Consider the following 17,519-nt stretch of genomic DNA (forward strand, 5'->3'; position numbering starts at 1 on the left):
GGTACTGCTCCTATATTTAGGTCTTTAATCCATTTTGAATTAATTTTTGTATAGGGTATAAGATAGGGGTACTCTTTGGTTCTTTTGGCTATTGATACCCAATTCTTCCATGCCCATTTATTAAAAAGATTTTTCTGGTCCGATTTCAGTGGACTTGGGTTCTTGTAGGTCAATTGTCCATAGATTTGGCAGTCTATCTCTGCATTTTCAATTTGATTCCATTGGTTGATACTTCTATCTTTGTGCCAGTACCATGCTATTTTGAGCACTGTGACTTTATAGTAAGTTTAATGTCAGGAAATATTAGTCTTCTCACTTGCTCTTCTTTTTTTTAGGATATCTTTAGCTATCTAGGGTCTCTCCCTTACAAATAAATTTGATAACTAACTTTTCTAAGTCTTCAAAGTAGGTTGCTTGGATTTTGATTGATGTTGTGTTGAATTTGAGTGGAATTGACATCTTAACAATATTCAGCCTTCCTATCCATGAACATGGAATGTCTTTCCATCTATTTAGGTCATTTTTAATTCCTTTTGCAATTTTTTTTTTTGTAATTTTCTCTGTGCAAGTCCCTGACATCCTGGTTAGGCTTATTTCTAGATACCCAATTCTTTTGCTTGCTATTTTGAATTTTCTCCTTAATTGTCTCATCAGATAGGTCATTACTTGTGCATAGAAAAGTTACTGATTTTTGTACATTAATTTTGTATCCCACCACTTGCTGAATTTGCTTATTAGCTCAAGTAGCTTTGTCATAGATTTATCAGAATGTTCATACTAAAGGGTCATGTCATCTGCAAACAATGAAAGTTTTATTTCTTCCTCTCCTGTTTGGATGCCTTTCATTTCTTTCTCCTTTCTAGTTGCTCCAGCTAGGACTTCTAGAACAATGTTGAATAATAGTGGTGACAATGGGCATCTTTGCCTCATTCTTGATCATAAGGGGGAGTGCTTTCAATCTCATCATTAAGTATGATGCTGGCTATGGATTTTTCATATATGTCCTTTATGATATTGAGTAGGTTTCCTTCAATTCCTACCTTTTGAAGTATTTTTCAAGAAAGGATGCTGAATTTTGTCAAATACCTTTTCAGCATCAATCGTTATAATCATGTGATTTTTCCCCTTCAATTTGTTAATGTGCTGAATTACATTGGTTGATCTTGTGTTGGACCACGCTTGCATTCCTGGTATAAACTCCCCATCATGACGTATAATTCTTTTAATATGTTGTTGGTTTTGATTTGCTAATATTTTGTTGAGAATTTTTGCATATATGTTCATTATGAAGATTGGTCTGTAGTTTTTCTTACTTGTAGCATCTTTATTCAGTTTTGGTATTAGAGTAATGTTAGTTTCATAAAATGAGTTAGTTAGCATACCTTTTCCCTCAATTTTTTTGAAGAGTTTGAGCAGGATTGATATTAGTTCTTTTTTGAATGTTTTATTAAATTCCCATGTGAAGCTATTTGGCTCTGAGCTTTTCTTTGTGGGAAGATTTTTTTTTTATTAATTAAAAAAAAATTAACTAACACAACATTTAGAAATCATTCCATTCTACATATGCAATCAGTAATTCTTAATATCATCACATAGATGTATGATCATCATTTCTTAGTACATTTGCATCGATTTAGAAAAAGAAATAGTAAGACAACAGAAAAACAAATAAAATGATAATATAGAGAAAAAAATAAATATAAAGAATACAAAAAATATATATAAAAACAAACAAACAAACAAACAAAAACTATAGCTCAGATGCAGCTTCATTCAGTGTTTTAACATGATTACATTACAATTAGGTAGTATTGTGCTGTCCATTTTTGAGTTTTTGTATCCAGTCCTGTTGCACAGTCTGTATTCCTTCAGCTCCAATTACCCATTATCTTACCCTGTTTCTAACTCCTGATGGTCTCTGTTACCAATGACATATTCCAAGTTTATTCTCTAATGTTGGTTCACATCAGTGGGACCATACAGTATTTGTCCTTTAGTTTTTGGCTAGTTTCACTCAGCATAATGTTCTCTAGGTCCATCCATGTTATTACATGCTTCATAAGTTTATTCTGTCTTAAAGCTGCATAATATTCTATCGTATGTATATACCACAGTTTGTTTAGCCACTCGTCTATTGATGGACATTTTGGCTGTTTCCATCTCTTTGCAATTGTGAATAATGCTGCTATAAACATTGGTGTGCAAATGTCCGTTTGAGTTTTTGCCCTTACGTCCTTTGAGTAGATACCTAGCAATGGTATTGCTGGGTCGTATGGCAATTCTATATTCAGGTTTTTGAGGAACCGCCAAACTGCCTTCCACAGTGGTTGCACCATTTGACATTCCCACCAACAGTGGATAACCGTGCCTCTTTCTCCGCATCCTCTCCAGCACTTGTCATTTTCTGTTTTGTTGATAATGGCCATTCTGGTGGGTGTGAGATGATATCTCATTGTGGTTTTGATTTGCATTTTTTTAATGGCCAGGGACATTGAGCATCTCTTCATGTGCCTTTTGGCCATTTGTATTTCCTCTTCTGATAGGTGTCTGTTCAAGTCTTTTTCCCATTTTGTAATTGGGTTGGCTGTCTTTTTGTTGTTGAGTTGAATAATCTCTTTATAAATTCTGGATACCAGACCTTTATCTGATATGTCGTTTCCTAATATTGTCTCCCATTGTGTAGGCTGTCTTTCTACTTTCTTGATGAAGTTCTTTGATGCACAAAAGTGTTTAATTTTGAGGAGCTACCATTTATTTAATTCTTTCTTCAGTGCTCTTGCTTTAGGTTTAACGTCCATAAAACCGCCTCCAATTGTAAGATTCATAAGATATCTCCCTACATTTTCCTCTAACTGTTTTATGGTCTTAGGCCTAATGTTTAGATCTTTGATCCATTTTGAGTTAACTTTTGTATAGGGTGTGAGATATGGGTCTTCTTTCATTCTTTTGCATATGGATAGCCAGTTCTCTAGGCACCATTTATTGAAGAGGCTGTTCTGTCCCAGGTGAATTGGCTTGACTGCCTTATCAAAGATCAAATGTCCGTAGATGAGAGGGTCTATATCTGAGCACTCTATTCGATTCCATTGGTCGATATATCTATCTTTATGCCAATACCATGCTGTTTCGACCACTGTGGCTTCATAATATGCCTTAGAGTCAGGCAGTGCGAGACCTCCAGCTTCGTTTTTTTTCCTCAAGATACTTTTAGCAATTCGGGGCACCCTGCCCTTCCAGATAAATTTGCTTATTGGTTTTACTATTTCTGAAAAATAAGTTGTTGGGATTTTGATTGGTATTGCATTGAATCTGTAAATCAATTTAGGTAGGATTGACATCTTAACTCTATTTAGTCTTCCAATCCATGAACACGGTATGCCCTTCCATCTATTTAGGTCTTCTGTGATTTCTTTAACAGTTTTTTTGTAGTTTTCTTTGTATAGGTCTTTTGTCTCTTTAGTTAAATTTATTCCTAAGTACTTTATTCTTTTAGTTGCAATTGTAAATGGAATTCGTTTCTTGATTTCCCCCTCAGCTTGTTCATTGCTAGTGTATAGAAACACTACAGATTTTTGAATGTTGATCTTGTAACCTGGTACTTTGCTGTACTCATTTATTAGCTCTAGTAGTTTTGTTGTGGATTTTTCCAGGTTTTTGACCTATAGTATCATATCGTCTGCAAGCAGTGATAGTTTTACTTCTTCCTTTCCAATTTTGATGCCTTGTATTTCTTTTTCTTGTCTAATTTCTCTGACTAGAACCTCCAACATGATGTTGAATAACAGTGGTGATAGTGGAGATCCTTGTCTTGTTCCTGATCTTAGGGGGAAAGTTTTCAGTTTTTCCCCATTGAGGATGATATTAGCTGTGAGTTTTTTCATATATTCCCTTTATCATTTTGAGGAAGTTCCAGTCTATTCCTATCCTTTGAAGTGTTTTCAACAGGAAAAGATACTGAATTTTGTCAAATGCCTTCTCTGCATCAATCGAGATGATCATGTGATTTTTCTGCTTTGACTTGTTGATATGGTGTATTACATTAATTGATTTTCTTATGCATCCTTGCATACCTGGGATGAATCCTACTTGGTCATGATGTATAATTCTTTTAATGTGTTGCTGGATTCGATTTGCTAGAATTTTGTTGAGGATTTTTGCATCTATATTCATTAGAGAGATTGGTCTGTAGTTTTCTTTTTTTGTGATATCTTTGCCTGGTTTTGGTATGAGGGTGATGTTGGCTTCATAGAATGAATTAGGTAGCTTTCCCTCCACTTCAATTTTTTGAAGAGTTTGAGGAGAGTTGGTACTAATTCTTTCTGGAATGTTTGATAGAATTCAGATGTGATGCTGTCTAGTCCTGGACTTTTCTTTTTGGGAAGCTTTTTAATGACTGATTCAATTTCTTTACTTGTGATTGGTTTGTTGAGGTCGTCTATTTCTTCTTGAGTCAGAGTAGGTTGTTCATGCCTTTCTAGGAACTTTTCCATTTCATCTACATTGTTGTATTTATTAGCGTAAAGTTGTTCATAGTATCCTGTTATTACCTCCTTTATTTCTGTGAGGTCAGTGGTTATGTCTCCTCTTCCATTTCTGATCTTATTTATTTGCATCCTCTCTCTTCTTCTTTTTGTCAATCTTGTTAAGGGCCCATCAATCTTATTGATTTTCTCATAGAACCAACTTCTGGTCTTATTGATTTTCTCTATTGTTTTCATGTTTTCAATTTCATTTATTTCTGCTCTAATATTTGTTATTTCTTTCGTTTTGCTTGCTTTGGGATCAGTTTGCTGTCCTTTCTCCAGTTCTTTCAAGTGGACAGTTAATTCCTGAATTTTTGCCTTTTCTTCTTTTCTGATATAGGCATTTAGGGCAATAAATTTCCCTCTTAGCACTGCCTTTGCTGCATCCCATAGGTTTTGATATGTTGTGTTTTCATTTTCATTTGCCTTGAGATATTTACTAATTTCTCTTGTAATTTCTTCCTTGACCCACTCGTTGTTTAAGAGTGTGTTGTTGAGCCTCCATGTATTTGTGGATTTTCTGGCACTCTGCCTATTATTGATTTCCAACTTCATTCCTTTATGATCTGAGAAAGTGTTGTGTATGATTTCAATCTTTTTAAATTTGTTGAGACTTGCTTTGTGACCCAGCATATGGTCTATCTTTGAGAATGATCCATGAGCACTTGAGAAAAAGGTGTATCCTGCTGTTGTGGGATGTAATGTCCTATAAATGTATGTTAAGACTAGCTCATTTATTGTAATATTCAAGTTCTCTGTTTCTTTGTTGATCCTCTGTCTAGATGTTCTGTCCATTGATGAGAGTGGCGAATTGAAGTCTCCAACTATAATGGTAGATGTGTCTATTTCCCTTTTCAGTGATTGCAGTGTATTCCTCATGTATTTTGGGGCATTTTGATTCGGTGCATAAATATTTATGATTGTTATGTCTTGTTGAATTGTTCCTTTTATTAGTACAAACTATCCTTCTTTGTCTCTTTTAACTGTTTTACATTTGAAGTGTAATTCGTTGGATATTAGTATAGCTACTCCTGCTCTTTTCTGGTTGTTATTTGCATGAAATATCTTTTCCAACCTTTCCCTTTCAACCTATGTTTATCTTTGGGTCTAAGATGTGTTTCCTGTAGACAGCATATAGAAGGATCCTGTTTTTTAATCCATTCTGCCAGTCTATGTCTTTTGATTGGGGAATTCAGTCCATTAACATTTAGTGTTATTACTGTTTGGATAATATTTTCCTCTACCATTTTGCCTTTTGTATTATGTACATCATATCTGATTTTCCTTCTTTCTACACTCTTCTCCATACCTCTCTCTTCTGTCTTTTCGTATCTGACTCTAGTGCTCCCTTTAGTATTTCTTGCAGAGCTGGTCTCTTGGTCACAAATTCTCTCAGTGACTTTTTGTCTGAAAATGTTTTAATTTCTCCCTCATTTTTGAAGGACAATTTTCCTGGATATAGAAGTCTTGGTTGGCAGTTTTCTCTTTTAGTAATTTAAATATATCATCCCACTGTCTTCTAGCTTCCATGGTTTCTGTTGAGAAATCTGCATATACTCTTATTGGGTTTCCCTTGTATGTGATGGATTGTTTTTCTCTTGCTGCTTTCAAGATCCTCTCTTTCTCTTTGACCTCTGACATTCTAACTAGTAAGTGTCTTGGAGAACGCCTATTTGGGTCTATTCTCTTTGGGGTGTGCTGCACTTCTTGGATCTGTAATTTTAGGTCTTCCATAAGAGTTGGGAAATTTTCAGTGATAATTTCTTCTGTTAGTTTTTCTCCTCCTTTTCCCTTCTCTTCTCCTTCTGGGACACCCACAACACATATATTTGTGTGCTTCATATTATCATTCAGTTCCCTGAGCCCCTGCTCATATTTTTCCATTCTTTTCCCTATAGTTTCTGTTTCTTTTTGGCTTTCAGATGTTCCATCCTCCAGTTCACTAATTCTATCCTCTTTCTCTTTAAGTTTACCATTGTAGGTTTCCATTGTTTTTTCATCTCTTCTACTGTGTGTTTCAATCCCATAAGTTCTGTGATTTGTTTTTCCAGACTTTCCATTTCTTCTTTTTGTTGATCCCATGTCTTCTTCATGTCCTCCCTCAATTTATCGATTTCGTTTTTGAAGAGGTTTTCCATTTCTGTTTGTATATTCAGCATTAGTTGTTTCAGCTCCTGTATCTCGTTTGAACTATTGGTTTGTTCCTTTGACTGGGCCACATCTTCAATTTTCCTGGTGTGATTTGTTATTTTTTGCTGGCGTCTGGGCATTTAATCAGATTTCCCTGAGTGTGGGACCCAGCAGGTTGAAAGACTTTCCTGTGAAGTCTCTGGGCTCTGTTTTTCTTATCCTGCCCAGTACGTGGTGCTTGTTTGTCTGCGGGTCCCACCAGCAAAAGATGTTGTGGCTCCTTTAACTTTGGAAGACTCTCACTGCTGGGTGTGTGGTGGAGACAGAGGAAAGGTTGTAGGCTGGTTTTAATGGCTTCAAATTGTGAAGTCCTGGGATCTGAATTCCTTGAGAGAGGGATTCCACCTGAGTTGCATTTCACCCCTCCCGCGGGGAAGGTTCAGGTGGTAGAGAGCTCTAAAAGCAGCCTGTTTCTGCGTTTGGGGCAGTTGTAACCTATATAATCCCAGCACTGAGCCCAGAGGCAACGAAGCCTCCATAGAAACAGCCGCAGAAGGCTCTGTTTCACCTCCTTTCCCTTTTTTCAGTTAGCCCAATAGGTGACTTTCGCCTTGATCAGTTTCGCCTAGCTGAGGGCCTATTTTTAGTTGTCAGAAGTTGTTCCTTAATGCCACTATTGGTGTTAGGTTGGGCTCAGTCTCTACTACTGTTGGAGACTCTTTCCTTTCCCTCTGGGAAGTCACCTGTGGGGGAGGGTCACCACCCACCGCGGCTTGGAGAACCGCTGTTCTGATGCTCCCAGCCGGCCTGGGAAGCCACGTGTGTGGAAGGGGCTGCAGTCGCCAGAAACTGCGGCTTAGGGGACTGCTGTTTCGAGGCTACCAGCCGGCCTGGAAAGCCACGCGTGGGGGAGGTTCGCCGGCCACCGCGGCTTGGGGAACCACTGCTCCAAAGCTCCCAGCCGGCCCGGGAAGCCATATGTGGGAGGGCCACCACGGCTTGGGGAACCGTCGATCCAAGGTTTCCAGCCAGTCCGGGAAGCCGCATGTATGGAAGGGGCTCCGCTCACCGCGGCTTGGGGAACCCAATCCAAAGCTCCCAGCCGGCCGGGAAGGAGGGAAGGAGGGGCTCCGGCTGCCAGCCGCCTCGGCCCAGGGAAGCGCGTGCCTCTCAGGGACCTCGCCACAGCGGAGTCTCTTAGCCGGTCCAGCCGGTCCTGAATGGGGTGCACTGTGTATCTGGTGTTTGTCGTGGCTCCTGGAGCTGTTCTGTACTGTTTCTAGTTCTTTAGTAGTTGTTCTGGAGGAGGAAATGCACGTGGCCCAAGTACTCCACAAGCTCTGGGCGCATCCTCCAGGGGTCCCTGTGGGAAGATTTTTGATGACTACTTGAATCTCTTTACTTGTAATTGGTTTGTTGAGATCTTCTTTTTCTTCTAGAGTCAGTATAGGTTGTGTGTAAGTTTCTAAGAATTTTTCCATTTCATTTAAGTTGTCTAGTTTGTTGGCATATAGTTGTTCATAGTATTTTCTTATGGTTTTAAAAATTTCTTCAGGATACATTGTAATGATATCCCTTTCATTTCTGATTTTGTTTATTTGTATCCTCTCTTTTTTTCTTTGTCAGTCTAGGAAGGAGTTCGTCAATTTTATTGTTTTTCTCTAAGAACCAACTTTTGGTTTTGTTGATTCTTTCTATTTTTTTTTGTTGTTGTTCTCCTATTCATTTATTTCTGCTTTAATCTTTGTTATTCCTCTTCTTTTATTTGCTTTGGGGTTAGTTTGCTGTTTTTTCTCTAATTTCCCCAGGTGAGCATTTAAATCTTTGATTTTTGCTCATTCTTATTTTTTAATGTAGGCATTTAGGGCAATAAATTTCCCCCTCAGCACTGACTTTGCTGCATCCTATAAGTTTTGATATGTTATATTCTTATTATCTTTCATCTCCAGATATTTACCTTTTTAAAAATTTTTTCTAGTAATTTCTACTTCAACCCGCTGAGTATTCAAGAGTGTGTTGTAAGCATATATTTGTGAATTTTCTAGTTCTTTGGTGATTATTAATTTCCAGCTTCATTCTGTTGTGGTCAAAGAAGGTGCTTTGGATAAGTTCAATCTTATTAAATTTATAAAGACTTATTTTGTGTCCCAGCATATGATCTATCCTGATGAGCATTTCATGTGCACTAGGGAAAAATTCAGATCCTGCTTTTTTGGGGTATAATCATCTATATGTATCTATTAGGTCTACTTTATTTATCACATTGCTTAGTTTCTCTATTCCCTCATTGCTCCTCTGTCTGGTTGCTCTATCTACAGTAGAGTGTGGTATATTGAAGTCTTCCACTATTATTGTTGTAATGTCCATAGTTCCCTTCAGTTTTGCCAATGTTTGCCTCATGTACTTTGGAGCGCTTTGATTTGTAACATAAACATTTATGATTATTCCTCTTGGTGAATTGTCCCTTTTATTAATATGTAGCATCCTTCTTATTCTCTTATGATGTCTTTTCACCTAAAGTCCATTTTATCTGAGATTAGTATAGTTATTCCTGTTTTCTTTTGGTTGCAGATTGCATAGAACATCTTTTTCCATCCTTTTACTTTTAATCTATTTATGTCCTTGGGTCTAAGATGCATCTCTTATAAATAGCATATCGATATATTATACTTTAAAATCCATTTGGCCAATCTTTATCTTTTTTTTTTCCATCAACTTTTTTTTTTTATTAATGGAAAGATAGAAAAAAAAAGAAATTAACACAACATTTAGAAATCATACCGTTCTACATATGCACTCAGTAATTCTTAACATCATCACACAGATGCATGATCATCGTTTCTTAGTACATTTGCATCGGTTTAGAGGAACTAGCAACACAACAGAAAAAGATATAAAATGTTTATATAGAGAAAAGAAATAAAAATAGTAATAATAGTAAAAAAAAACCCTATAGCTCAGATGCAGCTTCATTCAGTGTTTTAACATGATTACTTTACAATTAGGTATTATTGTGCTGTCCATTTTTGAGTTTTTGTATCTAGTCCTGTTGCACAGTCTGTATCCTTTCCGCTCCAATTATCCATTATCTTACCCTGTTTCTAACTCCTGCTGGACTCTGTTACCAATGACATATTTCAAGTTTATTCTCGAATGTCCGTTCACATCAGTGGGACCATACAGTATTTGTCCTTTAGTTTTTTCTGATATAGGTATTTAGGGCAATAAATTTCCCTCTTAGCACTGCCTTTGCTGCATCCCATAGGTTTTGATATGTTGTGTTTTCATTTTCATTTGCCTTGAGATATTTACTAATTTCTCTTGTAATTTCTTCCTTGACCCACTCGTTGTTTAAGAGTGTGTTTTTGGCTGGACTCACTCAGCATAATATTCTCTAGGTCCATCCATATTATTACATGCTTCATGAGTTTATCTTGTCTTAAAGCTGCATAATATTCCATCGTATGTATATACCACAGTTTATTTAGCCATTCTTCTGTTGATGGACATTTTGTCTGTTTCCATCTCTTTGCAATTGTAAATAACACTGCTATAAACATTGGTGTGCAAATGCCCGTTTGTGTCTTTGCCCTTAAGTCCTTTGAGTAGATACCTAGCAATGGTATTGCTGGGTCGTATGGCAATTCTATATTCAGCTTTTTGAGGAACCGCCAAACTGCCTTCCACAGTGGTTGCACCCTTTGACATTCCCACCAACGGTGGATAAGTGTGCCTCTTTCTCCGCATCCTCTCCAGCAGTTGTCATTTTCTGTTTTGTTGATAATGGCCATTCTGGTGGGTGTGAGATGACATCTCATTGTGGCTTTGATTTGCATTTCTCTAATGGCCAGGGACATTGAGCATCTCTTCATGTGCCTCTTGGCCATCCGTATTTCCTCTTCTGGTAGGTGTCTGTTCAAGTCTTTTTCCCATTTTGTAATTGGGTTGGCTGTCTTTTTGTTGTTGAGTTGAACAATCTCTTTATAAATTCTGGATACCAGACCTTTATCTGATATGTTGCTTCCTAATATTGTCTCCCATTGTGTAGGCTGTCTTTCTACTTTCTTGATGAAGTTTATTCCTAGGTATTTTATTCTTTTAGTTGCAATTGTAAATGGAATTCGTTTCTTGATTTCCCCCTCAGCTTGTTCATTACTAGTGTATAGAAAAGCTACAGATTTTTGAATGTTGATCTTGTAACCTGCTACTTTGCTGTACTCATTTATTAGCTCTAGTAGTTTTGTTGTGGATTTTTCCAGGTTTTCGATGTATAGTATCATATCGTCTGCAAACAGTGATAGTTTTACTTCTTCCTTTCCAATTTTGATGCCTTGTATTTCTTTTTCTTGTCTAATTGCTCTGGCTAGAACCTCCAACACAATGTTGAATAATAGTGGTGATAGTGGACATCCTTGTCTTGTTCCTGATCTTAGGGGAAAAGTTTTCAATTTTTCCCCATTGAGGATGATATTAGCTGTGGGTTTTTCATATATTCCCTCTATCATTTTAAGGAAGTTCCCTTGTATTCCTATCTTTTGAAGTGTTTTCAACAGGAAAGGATGTTGAAAATTGTCAAATGCCTTCTCTGCATCAATTGAGATGATCATGTGATTTTTCTGCTTTGATTTGTTGGTGTGGTGTATTACATTAATTGATTTTCTTATGTTGAACCATCCTTGCATACCTGGGATGAATCCTACTTGGTCATGATGTATAATTCTTTTAATGTGTTGTTGGATACAATTTGCTAGAATTTTATTGAGGATTTTTGCATCTATATTCATTAGAGAGATTGGTCTGTAGTTTTCTTTTTTAGTAATATCTTTGCCTGGTTTTGGTATGAGGGTGATGTTGGCTTCATAGAATGAATTAGGTAGTTTTCCCTCCACTTCGATTATTTTGAAGAGTTTGAGGAGAGTTGGTACTAATTCTTTCTGGAATGTTTGATAGAATTCACATATGAAGCCGCCTGGTCCTGGACTTTTCTTTTTAGGGAGCTTTTGAATGACTAATTCAATCTTTTTACTTGTGATTGGTTTGTTGAGGTCATCTATTTCTTCTTGAGTCAAAGTTGTTTGTTCATGTCTTTCCAGGAACCCATCCATTTCATCTAATTTGTTGTATTTATTAGCATAAAGTTGTTCATAGTATCCTGTTATTACCTCCTTTATTTCTGTGGGGTCAGTGGTTATGTGTCCTCTTCCATTTCTGATCTTATTTTTTTGCATCCTCTCTCTTCTTCTTTTTGTCAATCTTGCTAAGGGCCCATCAATCTTATTGATTTTCTCATAGAACCAACTTCTGGTCTTATTGATTTTCTCTATTGTTTTCATGTTTTCAATTTCATTTATTTCTGCTCTAATCTTTGTTATTTCTTTCCTTTTGCTTGCTTTGGGATCAGTTTGCTTTCCTTTCTCCAGTTCTTCCAAGTGGACAGTTAATTCCTGCATTTTTGCCTTTTCTCCTTTTCTGATAAAGGCATTTAGGGCAATAAATTTCCCTCTTAGCACTGCCTTTGCTGCGTCCCATAAGTTTTGATATGTTGTGTTTTCATTTTCATTCGCCTTGACGTATTTACTAATTTCTCTTGCAATTTCTTCTTTGACCCACTTGTTGTTTAAGAGAGTGTTGTTGAGCCTCCATGTATTTGTGAATTTTCTGGCACTCCGCCTATTATTGATTTCCAACTTCATTCCTTTATGATCCGAGAAAGTGTTGTGTATGATTTCAATCTTTTTAATTTTGTTAAGACTTGCTTTGTGACCCAGCGTATGGTCTATCTTTGAGAATGATCCATGAGCACTTGAAAAAAAGGTGTGTCCTGCTGTTGTGGGGTGTAATGTCCTATAAATGTCTGTTAAGTCTAGCTCATTTATAGTAATATTCAGATTCTCTATTTCTTTATTGATCCTCTGTCTAGATGTTCTGTCCATTGATGAGAGTGGTGAATTGAAGTCTCCAACTATTATGGTATATGTGTCTATTTCCCTCTTCAGTGTTTGCAGTGTATTCCTCACGTATTTTGGAGCATTCTGGTTCAGTGCGTAAATATTTATGATTGTTATGTCTTCTTGTTTAACTGTTCCCTTTATTAGTATATAGTGTCCTTCTTTGTCTCTTTTAACTGTTTTACATTTGAAGTCTAATTTGTTGGATATTAGTATAGCCACTCCTGCTCTTTTCTGGTTGTTATTTGCATGAAATATCTTTTCCCAACCTTTCACTTTCAACCTATATTCATCTTTGGGTCTAAGATATGTTTCCTGTAGACAGCATATAGAAGGATCCTATTTTTTAATCCATTCTGCCAGTCTATGTCTTTTGATTGGGGAATTCAGTCCATTAACATTTAGAGTTATTACTGTTTGGATAATATTTTCCTCTACCATTTTGCCTTTTGTATTATATATATCATATCTGACTTTCCTTCTTTCTACACTTTTCTCCATGTCTCTGTCTTCTGTCTTTTTGTATCTGACTCTAGTGCTCCCTTTAGTATTTCTTGCAGAGCTGGTCTCTTGGTCACAAATTCTCTCAGTGACTTTTTGTCTGAGAATGTTTTAATTTTCCCTCATTTTTGAAGGACAATTTTGCTGGATATAGGAGTATTGGTTGGCAGTTTTTCTCTTTTAGTAATTTAAATATATCATCCCACTGTCTTCTAGCTTCCATGGTTTCTGCTGAGAAATCTACACATAGTCTTATTGGGTTTCCCTTGTATGTGATGGATTGTTTTTCTCTTGCTGCTTTCAAGATCCTCTCTTTCTCTTTGACCTCTGACATTCTAACTAATAAATGTCTTGGGAACGCCTATTTGGGCCTAATCTTTTTGGGGTGAGCTGCACTTCTTGGATCTGTAATTTTAGGTCTTTCATAAGAGTTGGGAAATTTTCAGTGATAATTTCTTCCATTAGTTTTTCTCCTCCTTTTCCCTTCTCTTCTCCTTCTGGGACACCCACAACAAGTATATTTGTGTGGTTCATATTGTCCTTGAGTTCCCTGATACCCTGTTCGAATTTTTCCATTCTTTTCCGGATAGTTTCTGTTTCTTTTTGGAATTCAGATGTTCCATCCTCCAAATCACTAATTCTATCTTCTGTCTCTTTAAATCTATCATTGTAGGTATCCATTGTTTTCTCCATCTTTTCTACTTTATCCTTCACTTCCATAAGCTCTGTGATTTATTTTTTCAGTTTTTCTATTTCTTCTTTATGTTCAGCCCATGTCTTCTTCATGTCCTCCCTCAATTTATCAATTTCGTTTTTGAAGAGGTTTTCCATTTCTGTTCGTATATTCAGCATTATTTGTTTCAGCTCCTGTATCTCGTTTGAACTATTGGTTTGTTCCTTTGACTGGGCCATATTTTCAATTTTCTGAGCGTGATCTGTTATCTTCTGCTGGCATCTGGGAATTTAGTCAGATTTCCCTGGGTGTTGGACCCCACAGGTTGAAAGATTTTTCTGTGAAATCTCTGGGTTCTGTTTTTCTTATCCTGCCCAGTAGGTGGTGCTCATGGCACACGTTTGTCTACAGGCTCCACCAGTAAAAGTTGCTGTGAGTCCTTTAACTCTGGAAAACTCTCGCCATAGGGGAGGTTTGGCAGCCAAAGTGTCTTGGAAGAGTGCCAGCTGGCCCGGGGGTCCGAACACGGGGAGGGTCGTCGGCAGCCATAGCACGGGAGAGCCCCCGACCGAATTTCCTAGCCGGCCCGGGGTGCCAAGCGTGGCAGAAGGGCGCCAGCTGCGCAGCCCTGGAGACTGCACTGTTCCCAGCCGGACTGGGGAGTCACGTGTTTGGAAGGGACCCCCTGGTCACTGTTCTCCGCCATCTGGGGGTTTTCGACCCAACTCTCTCAGTTGGTGCAGGTGGCCTCGCATGGTGGGGGCACCAGCCACCGCGGCCCAAGGGGACCGCCTGCCCTATTCTGCCAGCTGGCCGGGGAATAAGGGAGGAAGGGACTCCGGCCGCTTGCCATCCCACCCAGGAAAACCTGTGCCCCTCGGTGATCTCACCGGAGCTGGTTCTCCCAGACAGTTAGCCATTCCAGGATGGGGTACGCCATACCTTTGATGTCCGTCGTGGCTCCGGGAGCTGCTCTGTATTGTCTCCACTCTCCCAGTAGCTGTTCTGGAGGAGGAAAGGTGAGCGTGGCAAGGCTGTCGAGGCTGATGGCGGAGAAGCCGGTGAAGGCGGAAGAGGGCACTGTGGTGGTTGGAGAGCCGCTGGAGCAGGAGGGGGAAGAGGGGAGGGCGGGCGGGTTGGCTGCTGCGGGGCGTGGGCGCCACGCGGCGGGCTGGCGGACAGAGAGGGGAGAGGAGGGCGGGCGGGTCGGCTGCTGCGGGGCGTGGGCGCTGCGCGGCGGGCCGGCGGACAGAGAGCTCTTTATCTTTTAATTAGTGAGTTTAGTCCATTAATATTCAAAGTTATTACTGTAAAAGCAGTTTTTGAATCTATCATCTTATCGTTTAGTTTTTATTTGCCAGACCTATATATTCTTTCCCCTCTCTCACTTTTTATCCTTTAAATTACCCTTACTGGTACTCTTCAATGCTGTGCCCTTCTCCAGACCTCCCTCTTCTGTTTTTTTTTCAGATGACAGGACTCCCTTTAGTATTTCTTGTTGGGTAGGTCTCTTGTTGACTAGTTCACTCAATCTTTTTTGTCTTTGAAGATTTTAATCTCATCCTCAATTTTGAAGGACACCTTGTCTGGATAAAGAATTCTTGGCTGGAAGCCTTTCTCATTCAGGATCTTATATATATTATACCACTGCCTTCTCACCTCCATGATGCCTGTTGAGTAATCCGAGCTCAGTCTTATATGCTTTCCCTTTTATGTAGTAGATCACTTTTCTCATGCTGCTTTCAGGACTTTCTGCTTCTCTTCACCATTTGACAGTTTGATTAGTATGTTGGAGTAGGCCTATTTGGATTTATTCTATATGGGGTTGTTGAGCATCTTTGATTTGCATATTTATGTCTTTTTTAGGGGGTTGGGAAGTTTTCACTGATTATATTTTCAACTAACATTCCCAGCCCTTTATTCTTCTCTTCTTCTGGGACACCAGTGATTTTTATATTTGTAAATTTTTTGTTATGCATCATTTCCCTAAGATCCATTTTTTCCATCTTTCTTGCCATTTGTTCTTTTGTGCACTGTAGTTCAATTGTTCTGTCTTCTAGCTCACTTGTTCTCCCTTCTGCTACTTCAAATCTGCTATTGTGTATCTCAAGTACATTCCTAATTTGGTCTAGTATGTATTTCATCTCCATGAGATCTGCCATTTTTCTATTTAATCTTTCATATTCTCCTTTATTCTCTTCTAATGTCTTCCTAATGTCCTTTATTTCTTTTTAAATATCCGTGAATGGTTGTTTCAGATTCTGTGCCCCTTCTATTGTTTCAATTTAGTTATTTTGCTAGCCTATTTCTTCCTTGATCGTCGTGTGCTTTGTGATTTTCTATTGTGTTCCAGGCATTTGATCATGCTAATAAGGTTATTTTGCAAGTTGGTGTCCTTCACTAATGTAAAGTTTCGTATTTACTTGGTTTTACATTAAAGGTTCCCTTTTGCACTTGGTTTGTCAGTTAATCCTACCAAACCAAGGCCCAGATCTCATGTAGAGTGTACAATTCTACTTGGAGATCTATTAAGAGCTAGGTAGGGGTGCATAGGTAGTTCAGTGGCAGATTGCCCGCCTACCAGACAGGAGGCCCAGGCTTGACTCCCAACCCATGTACTACTACTAATAATAAAATAAAAAATAAATAAAAATAAAAAAACACCCCTCAGCAATTGTATGCCCTAAAGTCAGAAGGAGATATTCCAAGATATATTGGGAATGAATTCAGATTGCCCACAAAAGGGAGAGAAAATAAAAAAATTAAAAATAAAAAAAATAATAAAATATAAATATATAAAATAATAATAACATACATTTAAAAAGATATTTAAAGAAAACCTAGGCAGATAGGGAATTCGCCAGACTGCACTTACTGCTTCGTCCAAGCAGTTGGAACTCCTGAGGCACCTCCTCCCCTCACGCCTGCCCTTCCCTGACTGCGGAGGTTGGGTGGGAAGGTGGCATGCAGGGTTGGGGAAGGTTGCTCCTGGCATGTGGCAGCATATTGGGGGAGCCAATCGCAGTGCTGAGGGGAACAGCTGTGCCTGGGGCCTTGTGGATCCACCTTGTGGATCCACCCTGTGAGACAGTTATTTAAGGTGTTTTTGGGGTCACTGCTCCCAGCACCCAGGAGCATGGCTTTTCATGGTGGATGGCTAGGCATGCCTCCAGGCTCCGCGTGGGTGCTGCTGGCTATGGAGCCATGCTTGGAGATATCCCCAGTCAGTTCTCGGGCAGGCTGGAGCAGAGAGATGGTTAATTCCCTCAGATCCACACTTCCTTGAGTGCTGCTGCCCACCCCCAGTGGGGGTCATGGCTGATCAGACCAACCGTACTCTACCCAACCCAATCTCCCCACTTTCTCCTTCCTATGAAATATTGAAGATCTCTTTGATCACACACCCTCCTCCCCTCCCCAGGACTGCAGTCCTGATCATTTTTTCTCTGCCTCCTATCTTGTTCTACAGAGCAGGGATGAATTCAGTGTACCCTATTCCACCATATTCCCTGAAGTCTGCCTCTCTGTATATTTTTTTATTTTTTTTTATTTTTTATTTTTTATTAACGGAAAGAAAAAAAAAAAGAAATTAACACAACATTTAGAAATCATACCATTCTACATATGCACTCAGCAATTCTCAACATCATCACATAGATGCATGATCACCGCCTCCCAGCACATTTGCATCGGTCTAGAGGAACCAGCAAGACAACAGAAAAAAATATAAAATGTTAATATAAA

Source organism: Tamandua tetradactyla, chromosome 1, assembly GCF_023851605.1.
Source record: "Tamandua tetradactyla isolate mTamTet1 chromosome 1, mTamTet1.pri, whole genome shotgun sequence".
Lineage (NCBI taxonomy): Eukaryota > Metazoa > Chordata > Mammalia > Pilosa > Myrmecophagidae > Tamandua > Tamandua tetradactyla.